The sequence below is a fragment of the Apis mellifera genome, linkage group LG7, assembly GCF_003254395.2.
Source record: "Apis mellifera strain DH4 linkage group LG7, Amel_HAv3.1, whole genome shotgun sequence".
NCBI lineage: Eukaryota > Metazoa > Arthropoda > Insecta > Hymenoptera > Apidae > Apis > Apis mellifera.
In genome coordinates this window covers 3543441-3559428 of record NC_037644.1, presented here as the reverse complement: position 1 = coordinate 3559428, position 15988 = coordinate 3543441, and the positions used below count along the sequence as shown (strand labels likewise).

At 28.4% G+C, this 15988-nt stretch overlaps 1 protein-coding gene and 1 long non-coding RNA gene across 3 annotated transcripts in view; one reads left to right on the top strand and one right to left on the bottom strand.

The window, feature by feature from the left end:
• Positions 1-15988, top strand: part of LOC724704 (cytoplasmic polyadenylation element-binding protein 2) — an 80527-nt gene that overhangs the window by 54553 nt on the left and 9986 nt on the right. The gene's annotated exons all lie outside the window — the stretch shown is intronic.
• Positions 604-2446, bottom strand: LOC107964711. Its single transcript, XR_001703639.2, has 2 exons — positions 849-2446; positions 604-744 (listed from the first exon to the last, which is right to left on the bottom strand). It is a non-coding gene; the product is annotated as an uncharacterized LOC107964711 (long non-coding RNA).

Below are 15988 nucleotides of genomic sequence, written 5' to 3'. Positions count from 1 at the left end.
AAATCTCATATTGTTCCAAATTTGTCATAATTTAGAAGAAGTAAAAAATTCACAAGTCTTTTATTTATATTTTTACAATACATATTTTTTATATGAAATTTTCTAAAATTTTCTAAAGTTATTCGATTTATTTATTTATACAAATTTTGATTTGCATATGAATATGATACAAATCTATAAATTTTTTTTATTGTTTAATTTTTTACTGGTTTAGATAAAAAAAATTATAAAAAGCAATCTTATTATTTTCTTCACGATTCCGATCAATTACTTTTTTGTTTTAATTTTTTATGCTTCATCTAATAAATTAATCCTTCTAAATTAAACTTTTCAAAAAAAAACTTGAGGTTTGAAGTAGTTATGGTATTTTAAAAGATGATCGAATCAAAAGTTATCTCAGTATTTTTATCCTTTTTTTTTTATCTAATTTAATTTATGATTTGAAAAGAAATAGAAAAAGATATAAATCTCGAACAAATAAATGGATTTCCATCCTTCCATTCTAGATAAAATCGAATGATAAAATCAAAATCAAATTTTTCAATATTTATCCTTAACATCTAATCTAATAATAAAATTGATTACAATATTGGCCACTTGAACCTTGCTTTACTGCTATCTCATCTGATTTTATGAATTTAAAACTATATATTTCATTACAAGATTTAGAATCAGTTTGTTCTAGAATTTCCTCTTTTCGAGACGGATAAAATGGAAAAGCGATATAACAAGCGCATCTTGCATCTGAAAAGAAAGAAACAATCCGAAGAGAGTTGTGCTCTGATTCGTAAAACTCATCACGAAACTTTGAGCTAGAAAAAAGAAAAAAAAAAAAGCAGATTCTATACCGTTGTTGTACACGTCTTCTTCTCGTCCGTTGATTTACCAAGCCGACGAAGTTACGCGAGTATGCACAGAATCGGCCGCGTGACAGACACGCATCGAATCCTCCACTGATGGGACGATTTTCCAACGTCTCGATGCGCGAAGCGCGAGACGCGCACGCTCTTAACCAATTCGTAACGGCTCATTTTTCGTACGATCGAAACGCCTCATGAAACGCCTTCTAAAAATTCTAACGCGGACGAAAAGTTAGATCCCGTACTTACCGGTCGTCGATGAACGACTGTTTTTTCCGGCGATACACGTTCGAGTTTCTAATTTTTACGAGCTACGGAGAAACAAAAAAACGATAGAAGGTCAGGGTAGCCGTGTTTACACGTGAAACTTACATGCAGATATCGCAACTACACAGAAAATATTTTCAATAGAGAGGGATATAAAGCTTGAAATGATATAAATTCAAAAACACGTGTAATCCGCAATCGTTAAATATCAACATTCGCGAGTTACGACAGTAACACAATAATAATGTAACAAATCTAATATCGGATCGTAAAATATTTCATCGAATATGTTAATAAAGTAGAAACCGAGCATGAAGAACGTATTTTAATGGGTCTCGATAGAGACCTACCACTACTGTTTTGTTGTTATTTTTTTTTTTTTTCTTTTTTTTTCTAGTTCTCTTGCTTGCATAATGAAACGGAACAAGTCGGTCGGTTGTTACCTGGCAAGTCTACCGTGTAACCGGAAAAATACATTTCCCGTGTATACAATCGGCCTTCGTAGATTTACATATACGGGGAAGCGTATCGTTGAACGGGGGGGGATATATTTTCCCGAAATATTTTTTTGGGGAAAGGGAGGGGGGAGGGAGGGAAGAGGAGAGGGAAAGGACGAATTTAAATTAGAAATCGACACGGATATTGACCATTCTGTTCATATTCAACGGAATATAATATAATATTCGACGCTTGATATTTTCACTAGCGAAATGCTAGTTGTGATAATAAAACGCATCGAAGCCAAGGCGTCGAGATTTTCCTTGTCCCACATTCCTGGCATCCTTGGCAAAGTTTCGCGTCGGTGACGTTCCTCGTTTGCAGGACAAACGCTCTTTGCTGTTTGTCTACATGTTTGCATGCCCGGCCACGATACTTCTTTTATGCGATTTCTTTTCTTCTTAATAAATTTTATTACCGTCCGATGCTTGCCTTTGTGCGAGAGATATATAGCGTTTGAAAAGCGCGGCAAAAATTCATGTTGCGCGTAAAGAGGGAAATAAAAAAAGTCACGATATAATGAGGAAGGAGGGGAGGGGAGGGAGTGTTTATTTGAAAATGCCTCGGGTCTAGGCTGGAAAGTAAGCGTTGGAAAAATAATCTTTTTTTTTATTTCGTCCGTCGAGTCCGAGCACCAGGTTTATTCTTGTGATTAATAATGATATTAAAACTTGCGTGCACAATTGGCTCGTACGATAAATTTTTAACGTTCAATTTTTATTGATCGGTGAAATGATTGGATTATTGTAAAACTTTTTATTTTTTTTATTCCATCGAAATATTTAATTACATTTTCATCAAAAAAAAAAAAAAAAAGTATCGAAACGTATTCGCACATTTTAAATCGTTTTTAACAAATTCTGTTCTGTATTCTATTATTAAATTCTATTATTAAAATCGATGAAAATTTTGATTCAAATGAAATTTTTAACAATTAGTTATACGAGACAATTTTTAATAAAATATTTTCTTTACAATAGTTAAATATATGAAATATTTAATTCGTATCATTTATCGTACCATTATAAAAAATGAGCAAGTTGCTTTTAATACAAAAAAATTAAAACTTTGAGAATTTAATCTTCTCAAAGAGATTTTCTGTCAATATATAAACAATCTATTATGTTTTTACATCTATGAATAAGAATTCACGTAATTTTTCTCACATAATCAATAATTTTTGTAATCAATTTTCATCTAAATTTTATTATTCGAATGATTTTTATAAAAATTAAATATATCCTAATTTTTTTTTGTTTATAAATAAGTACAACATTTTAAATTATATTAGATATTGTTTAAACTAAATTTGATTTAACATCTGATAATTGGAACAATTGCACTATTTTTAAAATAGTATTGATAATCTACAAATAAATATGTCCATAACTAAATTATATTATGTTGATAAAAAACAAGAATAACGTTTATTCCATTTTAGAGAAATTTTAAATGAATCTTTGACTATGAAAAAAAAAAGAAAAACGATTTAACATTAAAAAAGATATTTAACTATTAAAAAAAATTTTTTGAAAGATATTTCGTTCTTTCTCTTTCTCTCAAAATGGCAAGGTAAAATGAAACATTCGTTTAAAATTGTTTAAAATTATAAAATCTTTATTTTTTATAAGTAAAAACTATTAATAGTTTAGAATAGTGCATATAATTAAAAATGTAATATGGGAGAATTGTAAAGAAACCGGGAGATGCATAGGTGAATTTTTTTTATGAGCAATAATCACAAATACATAAATTGTCTTCTTTTTCTTCCCTGCATTTCATGCTATTTCCAACAATCAACATATTGTTGTTGAATCCAACAACAATTTTATTAACATTAAAGATTTTAACAAAAAATAAATATCTATTAAAAAGAAACATCTCTCTATATAATAATAACTTAATAAATATTTCTTTCCATTTCATGAGACAAGATTCTGGACAATTTTCCATCTTCTCAATTTAAACCTTATAAATAAACTCATCAATCAAATATCAAAAGTACAATGTAGAATAGAATGTATACATACAGAATATGCAATGCCTCACTCAATAAGTTAAAGAAAGTTAAAGAAATATTATTTTATTAACATTAAAGATTTTAACAAAAAATAAATATCTACTAAAAAGAAACATCTCTCTATATAATAATAACTTAATAAATATTTCTTTCCATCATGAGACAAGATTCTGGACAATTTTCCATCTTCTCAATTTAAACCTTATAAATAAATTCATCAATCAAATATCAAAAGTACAATGTAGAGTAGAATATACACATACAGAGTATGCAATGTCTCACTCAATAAGTTAAAGAAAGTTAAAGAAATATTATTTTATTAACATTAAAGATTTTAACAAAAAATAAATATCTACTAAAAAGAAACATCTCTCTATATAATAATAACTTAATAAATATTTCTTTCCATTTCATGAGACAAGATTCTGGACAATTTTCCATCTTTTCAATTTAAACTTTATAAATAAACTCATCAATCAAATATCAAAAGTACAATGTAGAATAGAATGTACACATACAAAGTATGCAATGTCTCACTCAATAAGTTAAAGAAAGTTAAAGAAATATTATTTTATTAACATCAAAGATTTTAACAAAAAAATAAATATCTACTAAAAAAAAACATCTCTCTATATAATAATAACTTAATAAATATTTCTTTCCATTTCATGAGACAAGATTCTGGACAATTTTCCATCTTCTCAATTTAAACCTTATAAATAAACTCATCAATCAAATATCAAAAATACAATGTAAAATAAAATGTACACATACAGAGTATGCAATGCCTCAATAAGTTAAAGAAAGTTAAAGAAATATTATTATCAAGTAGCAGCTATATATCAAAATTTCTATATTCTATATTCATCAAATTTTTCACGCTCTGATACACAGATGTAAGAGAACATCTTCTCTCCTTCACCATAATCAATCGTAGAATGCTTCGATGATCATCTAGATTTATATTATATGTGATATCTTTCTCTCGCTATACTCTTTTTCTTTTTTCTATTCCATTTTGACCCAACTTTCACCCTACGCAACTTTTTCACTTCTTCTTTTCCACAATTTACAAATGGATTTTTATTCTCACGATACACTTTCATAAATTGCCAACCAATCGCAGGAGGGAAACTTTGATTTGAATTTACTTATCTTCCATTTGTCACTTACCTTTAAAATTTCAAAATATAATAATTTTTATATATATATATATATATATATGTAAGTTTAAGCAAGTAAGAAGTTTATTAGATTCAGAATTAGAAGAACGAAATTCCTCCAAGATTCAGAATTTCAACTTTCCATAACTGATTTTAAAATAGTACAAAATTAACTGATATTAAAATCATATCTCTTTAACTGTAATCAGATATTATCTACTTAAATAATTATAATATAAATATTTATAAACAACAATTATAGTAAATACACGTACCTAAAAATTACTTAACAAAATATTCATAGCAAAATTAAATTTATCTTCGCTAATGACGATTGTGAGGGAAACGATTCGAATCCTCGTCCATTAAAATACACGAAGGATTGTGGTTTCCACTGTCGTTTCGAACACAGAAAAAGAATTGAATGACTCGACGAGATGTATATATTCATAAGTGCTCTTTCTTTTTTTTTTTTTTTTTTTTCATATAATTCCGTACGTTAACACATCCAGAGAAGTTTACAAGATAATTGGAGTTTTGTCACGTGATGATATTTTTTTTCTCTCGTCAAGATTTAAGTGACTTGTCCTAACGTATCAACCAACTTGACACTGGGATGGAAAAAAACCGACGTGAGAAGTGCAATAAAAAATGTATAATGGTACGGATACGTTTGAACATCTTCAAGTGAGAGTGCAGAGTTGCATTGTCTCGGTGCATCGTTGCGTGGTAAAAAAAAAAAAAAAAAAAAAAAAAAAAGAAGAAAAACGAGTAGAGTAGTGGAAACAAGATAGATCTTGCCAAACCAATTCAATTTTTCAAACTCCATCTTCTTGACTTGTAAACTCATCTTGTAATTGTTTACAAGGAAGACTTGTGAAAGAATAATAAAATAATGATGGATAAGTTTTATGGATTTAAATTTTGAAATAATAGTAGAAAATACAATTGTTATCATCGTGGTTTCGTTTTTAAAATTAATTTTCTTGAAAATATCCCAGGAATTTATTAACTTAAATTTATTCTATTTTTTTTAAAGTTTCATTTTAATGCAGTATTAATTTTTCGATTAAATTTAATTATAGTGAAGTAATGTTATTAATTGGTTTAATTTCACGATTAAAATTTGTAATATTAATTTTAATAATATATTGTTTATTTAGATTTATTTGTTTATATTTATTAATCATGGAAAAGTTTTTTTAAAGATTTAAAATTAATACATTGAATTCCTTTAAATTTAATATTTTTAAAACTTTATTTTATTTAATAAATAAATAAATTTAAATAGTTTAATTTAAAAATAAATTGATTTGTGGGATCAATGATATAATTGTTATTATTTTTAAATTATTATTATGTGGAATTTTATTATTTAAATTTAAATTTTCGATAATATTGTTGAGTTTATATTTTTTACGTTTAAATAAAAATGTTTGAATGAAATATTTATTCATTTAATTCGATAAAATTTAATTTTTTATTAATAGTTGATTATAAATCATTAATATTTATTTTTTTAGTTAGAATAATTTTTTCAATAATTATTATTTATAGAATTAGATATATGGATTTAAGTGAAAAATTGAAAATAGATCGTTTTTTATACGAACAAATTTTTTTCAAATTTGCAATATGGTGAAATAACGTGATTTTTTTTTTTTTTTTGATATATCTTTTTAATTTATGACGATAATATGAAGTTATAATATTGAAAAATCAGTTATTGAAATTTATATCATTAATATTAAATCTTCTTCACGAGTTAAAAATTCCAAATTTAAAAATTAATGTATATTTAACTATTATAATTTATATAATTTATTTATTAATTTATATAATAAATTTTATAAATTAAATTTAAATAGCTTATATTTGGAGCATAATATCGAAAATATTGATGAAAATTTTTTAAAATGTGTAAAATATTATAAAATGAATAACAGAGGAGAGGCAAGCAATTCTCGCCATTCATTCATTTCGAATGTTTCGCAGATTTCTATTAAAAATCTCGATTCAAGACTTCCATAAATATCGATAGACAAGAGAAGAAATTTTGTCTCTTTTTTTTGAATTTTCATATTATTTTTTCCTCTTGATATGCTATATAATATCGTTTCATGTACATTAAATTCGTCGAATTAATAACGTCGAATTTATTTTGACGACCAGATTATGATAAGAAAAAAAAAAAAAATCATTTAAAAAATTCTTTGTAATATATCGCGTATAAAAAAAAAAACAAACTCTGAAACTTTCACCTTTTCTATTCTCTCTCTCTCTCTCTCTCTCTCTCTCTCTCTCTCTCTCTCTCTCTCTCTCTCTCTCTCTCTCTCTCTCTCTCTCTCTCTATCGCACGCGAGAAAAACAGTAGAAACTAATATAGCGTAAAACACGCCCTGTACGCGTTTTCCGGTTGACGCTGCGTAAATGAGATTTTCTCCATAGATTAATTACCAATCATTTGCATTGGCTGTTATATCGTCGTTTACATCAAACGAGAATATTCGTATCGTAATAGAGAAATAATATTGCGGGAAAATAGAAATAAGCTATTCGTTGCTAGTACAAAAAAAAAGAAAGAAAGAATAAAAAAGTATTTACCGAATGATAAATAAAGTAGCAGAATTTCTGCATTATCGATCTAAAAATTAGTTATCACAGTAATAATCTTCGAGAATCTCTTATAGGAAAAGATTATTGTTCATTATCGGTATACAACGTTATACAAAATTCCAATTCTGTATGGACGATCGTTTTATTTCATATATACGGCTTGAACCTTTCGATTGGAGTTAAGCGTGTCGCGGATTACAGAGAGGAAGATGGAGAAGATAGAGAAAGAAGGACGGAGGGAGACCTGTTTTCAAGACCTGCCTTAACGCGTCTCGTAGGTATCAAGAGCATTTTTGCGCTTGGTATCGAGGAACAACGCGTGTTTCAAGACCGGAAGCAAAGTTGAAGTTGGATTATCGGAAATCGGAAAGTTGAAATTTTCCAAAGTTGAAATTTTTCTCTCTACCTTCGTGTATATATATATGTATACGTACATATACACGCGATGAACCTTTCGATCACGTGTCACGTGTAGTTCCCCCACCACTCGCATCTCGATTCCCCTGCTCGGTCGATACGTATACATGAATAATTCAATGTGAATGAAATGTGGAACAAAGTCATTTTCAACAATAATCGATAACGATACAATTGCATTTTTTTTTTACCTTTCTTCCAAATACCTCGCTTCCAATTCGATTCGATACGTAATCTCTTGAAAATATGGCAAGAGGTTCTCTGCAGTTTCGCTTGCACAAGACTTTGAAAAGGTCAAGAGTGCAGCAGCCACTTCCACGCGTCCCCCTTCTTTGTTTGATCGTACGCGGCTCGCGTTGAGTTTGATTATTACCGGCGTTTATAATATCTTCGTATTTTTCGAAAAACTCGTCGTCCGAGTTGTCGTCCCGAGATCTTATCGATCGAGCGTTTGCTTCAAATATTAAGATGCGCGATCGATAATTTCTCGCGTCGATAAGCATCGCTCGTTGCGTTCGTCGTTTCGAATAAATTTCTTTTTTTTTTTTTTTTTTTTTTAAGGTAAGGAAGAATGGAAGAAGAGAAAAATGTTGGGTACACGAGTCGAATATTAAATTAGGACAGTATTTAAATAGGATGGTAGATAATCTTTGGATATTCAGGTGTTTCTTTTTATTAGATTTTTACGAATATAAATCGGGGAATTTAATTCTTATATCTCTGAAATTTTGATGTATATTTTTGTTGATAAATTATAAGAGAGAATATCTCGTATACTCTTAAACGTAATATTTATTTTAATGTTCCAATAATATGCATATGCCTATATTCTTCATTCTTAAAAAAAATTTCATAAACAAAATTATTATCTGATGATAGATTGATATATTAGAATAATAATATTTTAATAATTTAAAATGTATTTAATTATTTTTATATTCGAGGAAATTTTCATTTGAAGAAATAAAATAAATAGAAATTTTAGAAAATACATTCACTTATCTTATAATTTTTAACATTTTTTTTTTCTTTTTTAAGTAATATACCTATAATTTAATTTTCATTTTATTAATATCTAATGTATCGATATTATATGATAAAATACGATATAATAATTAATATTGTTCGTGGAATATCTTTGAAAGATCGATTTTAGAGATTGAAACAAATGTAAGAATATGATATATAAAGATTAAGATTTATTTACCAAGTTATAAGCGATTTAAGTGGTAGATAAAATGAGACAGAAATAGAGTGAGACAACTTTATCTCTTACACTGCTGTCTCATTTTATCCAATACGAATTTAAATTAGTTATAACTTAATAAACAAATCTCGGTTATATGTTTGACAAATATATATTGAGCGTCCCAACGACAAGTATATTCATGAATTATTGAGAATGGGCATTTATTAATATAATCGTTTTAGGAATGCATATTACATTTCGTAGAATTACTTTGACTCTTTTGTAAATTGAAATTCTACTTACAATTAAATATCGCAATCGTAAATTATTACGTCTCGTTCAATAAAAATTTATTAAGAAAATAAATTATTACATATCTAGCAAGCTAGCCAATATTGATTCATAACTTTGCTATATCTTTTTAAATAATCTTTTTTTTTGTTGTTACTACAAGTATGAAAATATATAATACTTCAGAGTAACATTAACATTAACTAAAATTGTACTAATTCATAATTAGTATTTAGATTTAGATTTATTTCTTTTTATATTAAATGAATTCTCTTTTTTATTTCTTTGAATAATTAAATGGTTTAAATTAAATGGTTTATTAATGCGAGTAAAAATAATTAATTATTAGCTTTTGGTTAGTAATTTAGTTCAGAGATTTTATTTTTTTTTTTCATGAAATGAGATTATAAAGAAAAATAATTGAATAATTTTACATTGAAGAAACAATGGACTTGAAATATTTGTAGAGAATGTGCATTATTTTCGTGAGATTTTCTGCAAATTAATTAATATATGAATATATTGCAACAATGTAAAGTAGATAAAAATGTATTAAAGTATTAAAAGGAATATATGAAAGTAAGTGAAACGTGTTTAAAAAATCATACAAAGCTCTTGAAAAACATTGTAAAAGTAAATCATGTGAAAAAATTATGTATAAAAGAAGATGCATTGATTTCAATGTGAAAGATAATTTAAAGAAAAATTAATTATTGTAAATTATATCAAAGTTATCATCTTTTGTATGAAAAATTGGGGATAATTGTATATTATTGTATATAACAATTTGTCAAAGATTAAGTTGTAAACATTATATATATATATATATATTTATTTAACTATTTATTATTTTTTTAACTATTATAAACATCATAAAAATAATAATTAATCATAATTATAAAAATTTTTAATAATCATAAAACTTATTACAATAAAAGTTATTCATGTTAATTTTTTCTCTAATTGAAATTACATTAATTTTTTCACATAAATGCAACGCGTTTTTGTATTTTTTTTATTATAAAATATTAAGCTTCTTAAAAAGCGATTAATTCAGAATTATATTTTTTTTTTTTTTTTACACCGTACTGATAGAATATCTCACATCTCCAATATTATTTTTATTTAAAAGAATTATCTCTTTAAATTTCATTCTTTGTTAATTAACCATAAACTTTTACTAGTTAATTATAAAGTTTAGAAACCGTTTAGCAAATCGAGCTTGAAAAAAAATAATAAATATATTTTTGCTTTCCATTAAATAAAAAGGTAGATAGATCCTATATTCATAAAATATTCATAAAATACGTTTAAATTATTGGAAAATAATTAATTTCGAAATAAATTTAATGCTTTTATTTTTTTTCTTTCTTTCTTTCTTTTTTTTTTTTTTTAAATATTCAATAATTAAAATTTTTATTACTATACACAATATCTAAATAATCAAATTTTTCATGGTGCATGATATAAGTATTATGATGTAAGTATTATTCTCATGAAAAAAACTTCTTTTAACGAAATCATAATCTTATTTTATGATAAATATAAAAATACAATAATCTGATAAAGTATATAGCACTCGATAACTGATACGATGCACGAATATCTAGAGCAGAGAATATTCAACAACATGGTAATTGAAGCATAATAATTGATTCTTTTGAAAGTCGCAATCACTGATTTCAAACTTTCCTTTATTTTCGTTATCGTTTTTTTCATCAAATGCAAAAAGGATTTCTACAAATAGAAATTTTCTGACAAATAAAAAATTAGAAATATTCCATTAACCAAATTTACTACTATTTCCAACTGTTCTTTCGTTTAAGGTTAAACGTACTAATTCAGATTGTCTATGTATATACAAAGAAAAAGAAAAAACCATAATTCAATCAAAAATTAATTGCCACAAGACCTATTGAGAAACATTGTAAAATAAAACAAAATAGAAATGTTTGTTCCGAAGAATAAACTTAATAAAACCACGATGCGCGACTTATACGCACGAATACATACCTTATCGCACTTAGAACGTTCTCGTCCAAGCGTCGCACGTTTCTATCTTTCCTTCCCACCTGAGCTGGTCTAGATGAGACGGTCTAAGGGGTTGACGAACGGGAGGCAAGCAAGACCGAGGAAGAGAAGAAGCGTAGGAGGGGGAGGTAGCGAGATGGAGGGTGAGGAAACGGTGTGGCAGAGAGTTGGCGAGGAGAGACAGACGGTGCGGCGACAACTCGAGGTTGGAACGCTGGAAGAGGGCTGTCGTGAGGCTACGTGGCCTCTTGAGACACGCGCTCGTTAATTCGCAGGATTTTTTTAAGTCGTTAATAAGCCCATAATTACAAATTTTTATAAGTCGCGCACGCAAATGGAAACGTCGAAAAAAGACGGAAGGAAGAGCGGAGAGGAATGGGAAGCGCGGCGCGAATGGGCGAAAGGTGGGGATAGGGCGGGAGGAGGCGGTGGAGGGGGGCGGGGAGCGCGGCTAAGATCGTGAAGTGGGCTAGACAGCCGAGAGATGGCGAGAAAGGAAGGAAAAAGGTGAGGCGCGAAAACGTGGCGCCCCCTAGTAACGTTTTTTTAATTGCTGCTTTCTCCCCGATTACCATTATTCGTTGGCGAGTCGCACGCCCGTAGGCCACTTGATGCAACGTTGAGCTTCGTTGCTACTTCCACGCGGCTTTTCAGACGCGGCGATTCGATTTTTCGTGAAAGCGCGAGGTTAATATCGATCGATAATCCCTCTCCTTCCTCGCAATTAATCTCGCCGTCGCCGTTTCTCGCCTCGATTCGATTAAGTTCGTATTCAATGGATCGTGGCTCACCTCTCCCCGTTTCTCTTCTGTGTTCCATCGAGGAAAGCATCTCTTTAACGGTCGTCGACCTTATCGACGAATAATCGAACTTGCTTAGAAAAGAGAGTTTAGAGTCCAGAAATATGGAAAACTGTGTATTTATACTGTGTATAAACGTGCGTAAACGTGTATCCTTGTTACAAAATTCTTCTTCGGGAAAAATTTCTAGCATTTTCAGATACAATAGGAGAGATGTAGATAAATTGATTCGAACATAGAACAGTCAAATCCTTTCTGTCTGTTTATCTGAAATTAAATCAACTCTCGAACCAGAGTTTCTTTGGGAAGAGAGTTTCAACCATGGTGGAGAAGTGTGCGGTAGGGCAGGAAGGAACGTGATGAGGGAAGAATAGCCCAGCGCCATCCATGAGACAACATTCATTATCTTCTCTCAACAATGGCCGATTATTACGATAAATCCTCCTCTTCCTATCTAGCCAGCTTTTCCTCCTTTACTCTCTTCGAATCGAATTAAATGCCTCTTTCTTTGTTTCATTACACGCTTCTCTTTTCTCGTCGAAAAGAAAAATTCTTCTTTTTCGTACATATTTCACTTTTTCCAAAAATAATAAATAAATAAATAAATGAATATTAACCAATTCTCCTCCCATTCCATTCCATTCTTTTCCTCTTTACTGTTAACTCGCTCGCTCGAATCTCGCTGTTCATAATTTTATCAGCTACGCGCACCGCTACGTATCATCCCGTTACTCGTACAGCGACAATGTGGGTGGACGATTGCACGTGGGTGTGTCCCACGTGTTCTGCCCCCCCCCCCCTCCCGCCCGGTTTCAATTGTTACGCGTCGTCGTTGTTTAGCGAGAAGAAAGAAATAAAGAAGGGAAAGGAAAAAAGGGAGACAGCACGATGTGCCAACGTTGGGTAGGCGAGCGTATGGGGAGCGTGCTGCGATGGGGGTGGAGCGGGGAGGGAGGTAGTGGCTAGAAAAGGTCATTCACCTCGGCCAGCGCGCATCCAGCGCGCTTTTTCACCGCAAATGCGGGTCGTTTCGTTAAACGAAACGCGTTTCGTCGCGATTTCTTCCTTTCTCTCTCTCTCTCTTTCTTTAACTCGCAACTTCGATTCGATTACCGACAGAGTAAATTTTCTTTCTCGATCAGACAAAAGCTTTAATTAGAGGTTAGAAAATTTTGGATAATTTAACCCTCTATATTCCGAGGATATATTGGCCTGGTGCATGCACCTTGGTGGTTACCTGCCAAGATATCGGCATGGTGTATCTAAAGGGTGACGAATGGTGAAGGGAGAAGGAAGTGGAAGGGTGGAACGGGGGCCGAGGGCAGCGCTACCTGTAATATTGATCCGTAGAACCTCGCAGCGTCGTCGCAGCGTTAGAATGATGTCCACCAATTACCATTGCTGCGCACGGACGAAAAAAAAAAAAAATATCTTTTATTAGCAGCCGCGTCCTAGTATCATCGTTTAACCTGTTTCTCTCGATCGAAATTCTCCTTTTTCGATTCCTCTTTCGTCCTCGTTGATTATTGAACGCGAAACGAAAGTATGATTCGATTATTCTCAAACAAACACTCGAATCACTCGATCTTTATACGATCCGTTAATTTTATTAATATTATCCTAAAATAAACGTTCTAATGACGAAAGATTTAATTTCAATTTATTTTCAGAATAATTATGAATATGAAATTTGGAACTTATTTATAGAAAATAATAGAAGGTGGATTTTTTTTATATTTTTTAAAATGGTAAAAAATCATCGAGTTTGCGACTCATGATTCTTACGATACTTTTATCGTGTTTCGATAAATCATAATTATAAATTATTAAAATTTTTAATTCAATTTTTAACAGGTTATTTTCGTATTCAATATTATTCGTACAAATTACATTTTTGTTTAATTCTGCTTAAACATCGAAATTTTGATTTCTTGGACGTTTGTTAATTTCTCTAATTGCTGAAGTTTGAAAGAAACTTATTCTGCATATATATATATATAAAGTTATAAATTTTGTTAATTTACTCTTAACACTCGAGCGTATGATTTTATATTTATTTTAAGAAAATTAAAATAAATCTTGTGCATCAAGTTGTTAGAAAAAGAAAATGAATTTTTAATGAGAATTTTAATTTACATTTATAAATTCATGGAAACTAACATTAATCACGATTTAATTCACAATGTATTCGATACATTATTCGTTCATTGAATGAAAGGTTAAAAATATTAAAAATTGAAATTTCTAATTAATTAATTCTCATCAATGATTAATCTTGATTTCTAGTTTATTATTTATATTTTATTTTTTAAAATTTATTATGATGGTAAATAATTTATTTTTTTTTTAAATTTTATAAATTTCATTTATAAAATCTATATTAATTATCAAGTTTAATTTAATTATAATGAAATATCATTAAAATTATTGAAAAAAAAAAATAGTAAAAAAAAATTCCTTTTCCTTCGTTTTTATCTTTTAAAAAAATATTTACATTTTGTCCCATTCATAAATTTTTTTATTGAATGAAATATTTTTCATGAATGAATATTTAAAAAAAACAAGATAATATTAACATTGAAATTTTATAATCATCGACATTACAATTATCTTTTCATCAGTTTTACATGAATTTATATATTTAAAAATAATAATTATAAAATTTAAAACCGAAAGATAATTCGTTTGATACAAAAAAAATTAGAAAGATTTATAATCTTATAAAAATTAATAATAAAATTGAAAATTGTTTGGATAACGATATCTTAATAATTATAATTTTAATATCGTATATATTACATTCATAAATGCAATAATATTGACAAATTAATTTATTTAATTACTACTTTTAATTAAAGAAAACATACTATTTTATTATCGTTCTAATCAAATTTGATAATTAAATAACGAATCGATGAAAATATCAAACATTTTCGAGAAAAAAAATTTAATTAAACAAAATATGACTACGAATATATGTTCATAATGTTGCAATAAAATAAATTTAATTTCATAAGGGAAAAAAATTTTCTATTTTTGAAACAAGTAATTACAATGTCCTATTCAAATTTATTCTACCTCTGTATTCCTCTAAATTTAATTTCAAATGCAACAACGTACATTTAATTATGGACATAATTTCAAATGGTTTGTTAATTAATTGTTTATCAAATTTTCATGAAACATTCCATATTTTACGATCCAAATAGTTTATTAACAGAGATTATTCTGTTAATTGGATTGATATTGAAAAAATCTGAGATATAATTATAAGGGGAAGAATTATGTAAAAGAAGGCTAAAATAAGATAAGAATATAAGATTGCTAAATGAGAGAGGCATTTAGTGTAACATAATACAAAAATCTGAGAGTAAAAACATAAAAAACAATAGATGAAATTGTAATTATACGTACATTTTATAGCGAATTAGTCGCCAAACAATATTTACTTCACCTTTTATTTATGCTAATAGAATACTCTTCTCGTATAAATGTTCAAAATATTAAACCTAATCCAATATTTAAATAATCTGGTTTTGGAATCGAAACAAGGAAAAGATAAAATTTAAACCAATTCTATGAAATTATATTGAAATTATATTGAAATTATATTAGGTTAGGTTAGGTAAATCTAGAAGAGTAATACAATGAATTAGGGATTTAAGCAAAAGAAATTAATTCAGAACATAAAGAATTATTAATTAGATCGATAATTTGAACAAGAAAAAAATTTGAATGAAAAATAATAAAAATTTTCGTAACTTAGGTTAGGTTAGGTAAATGCAGAGGAGTAATACAATGAATTAGGATTTAGACAAAAAAAATTAATTCAGAAC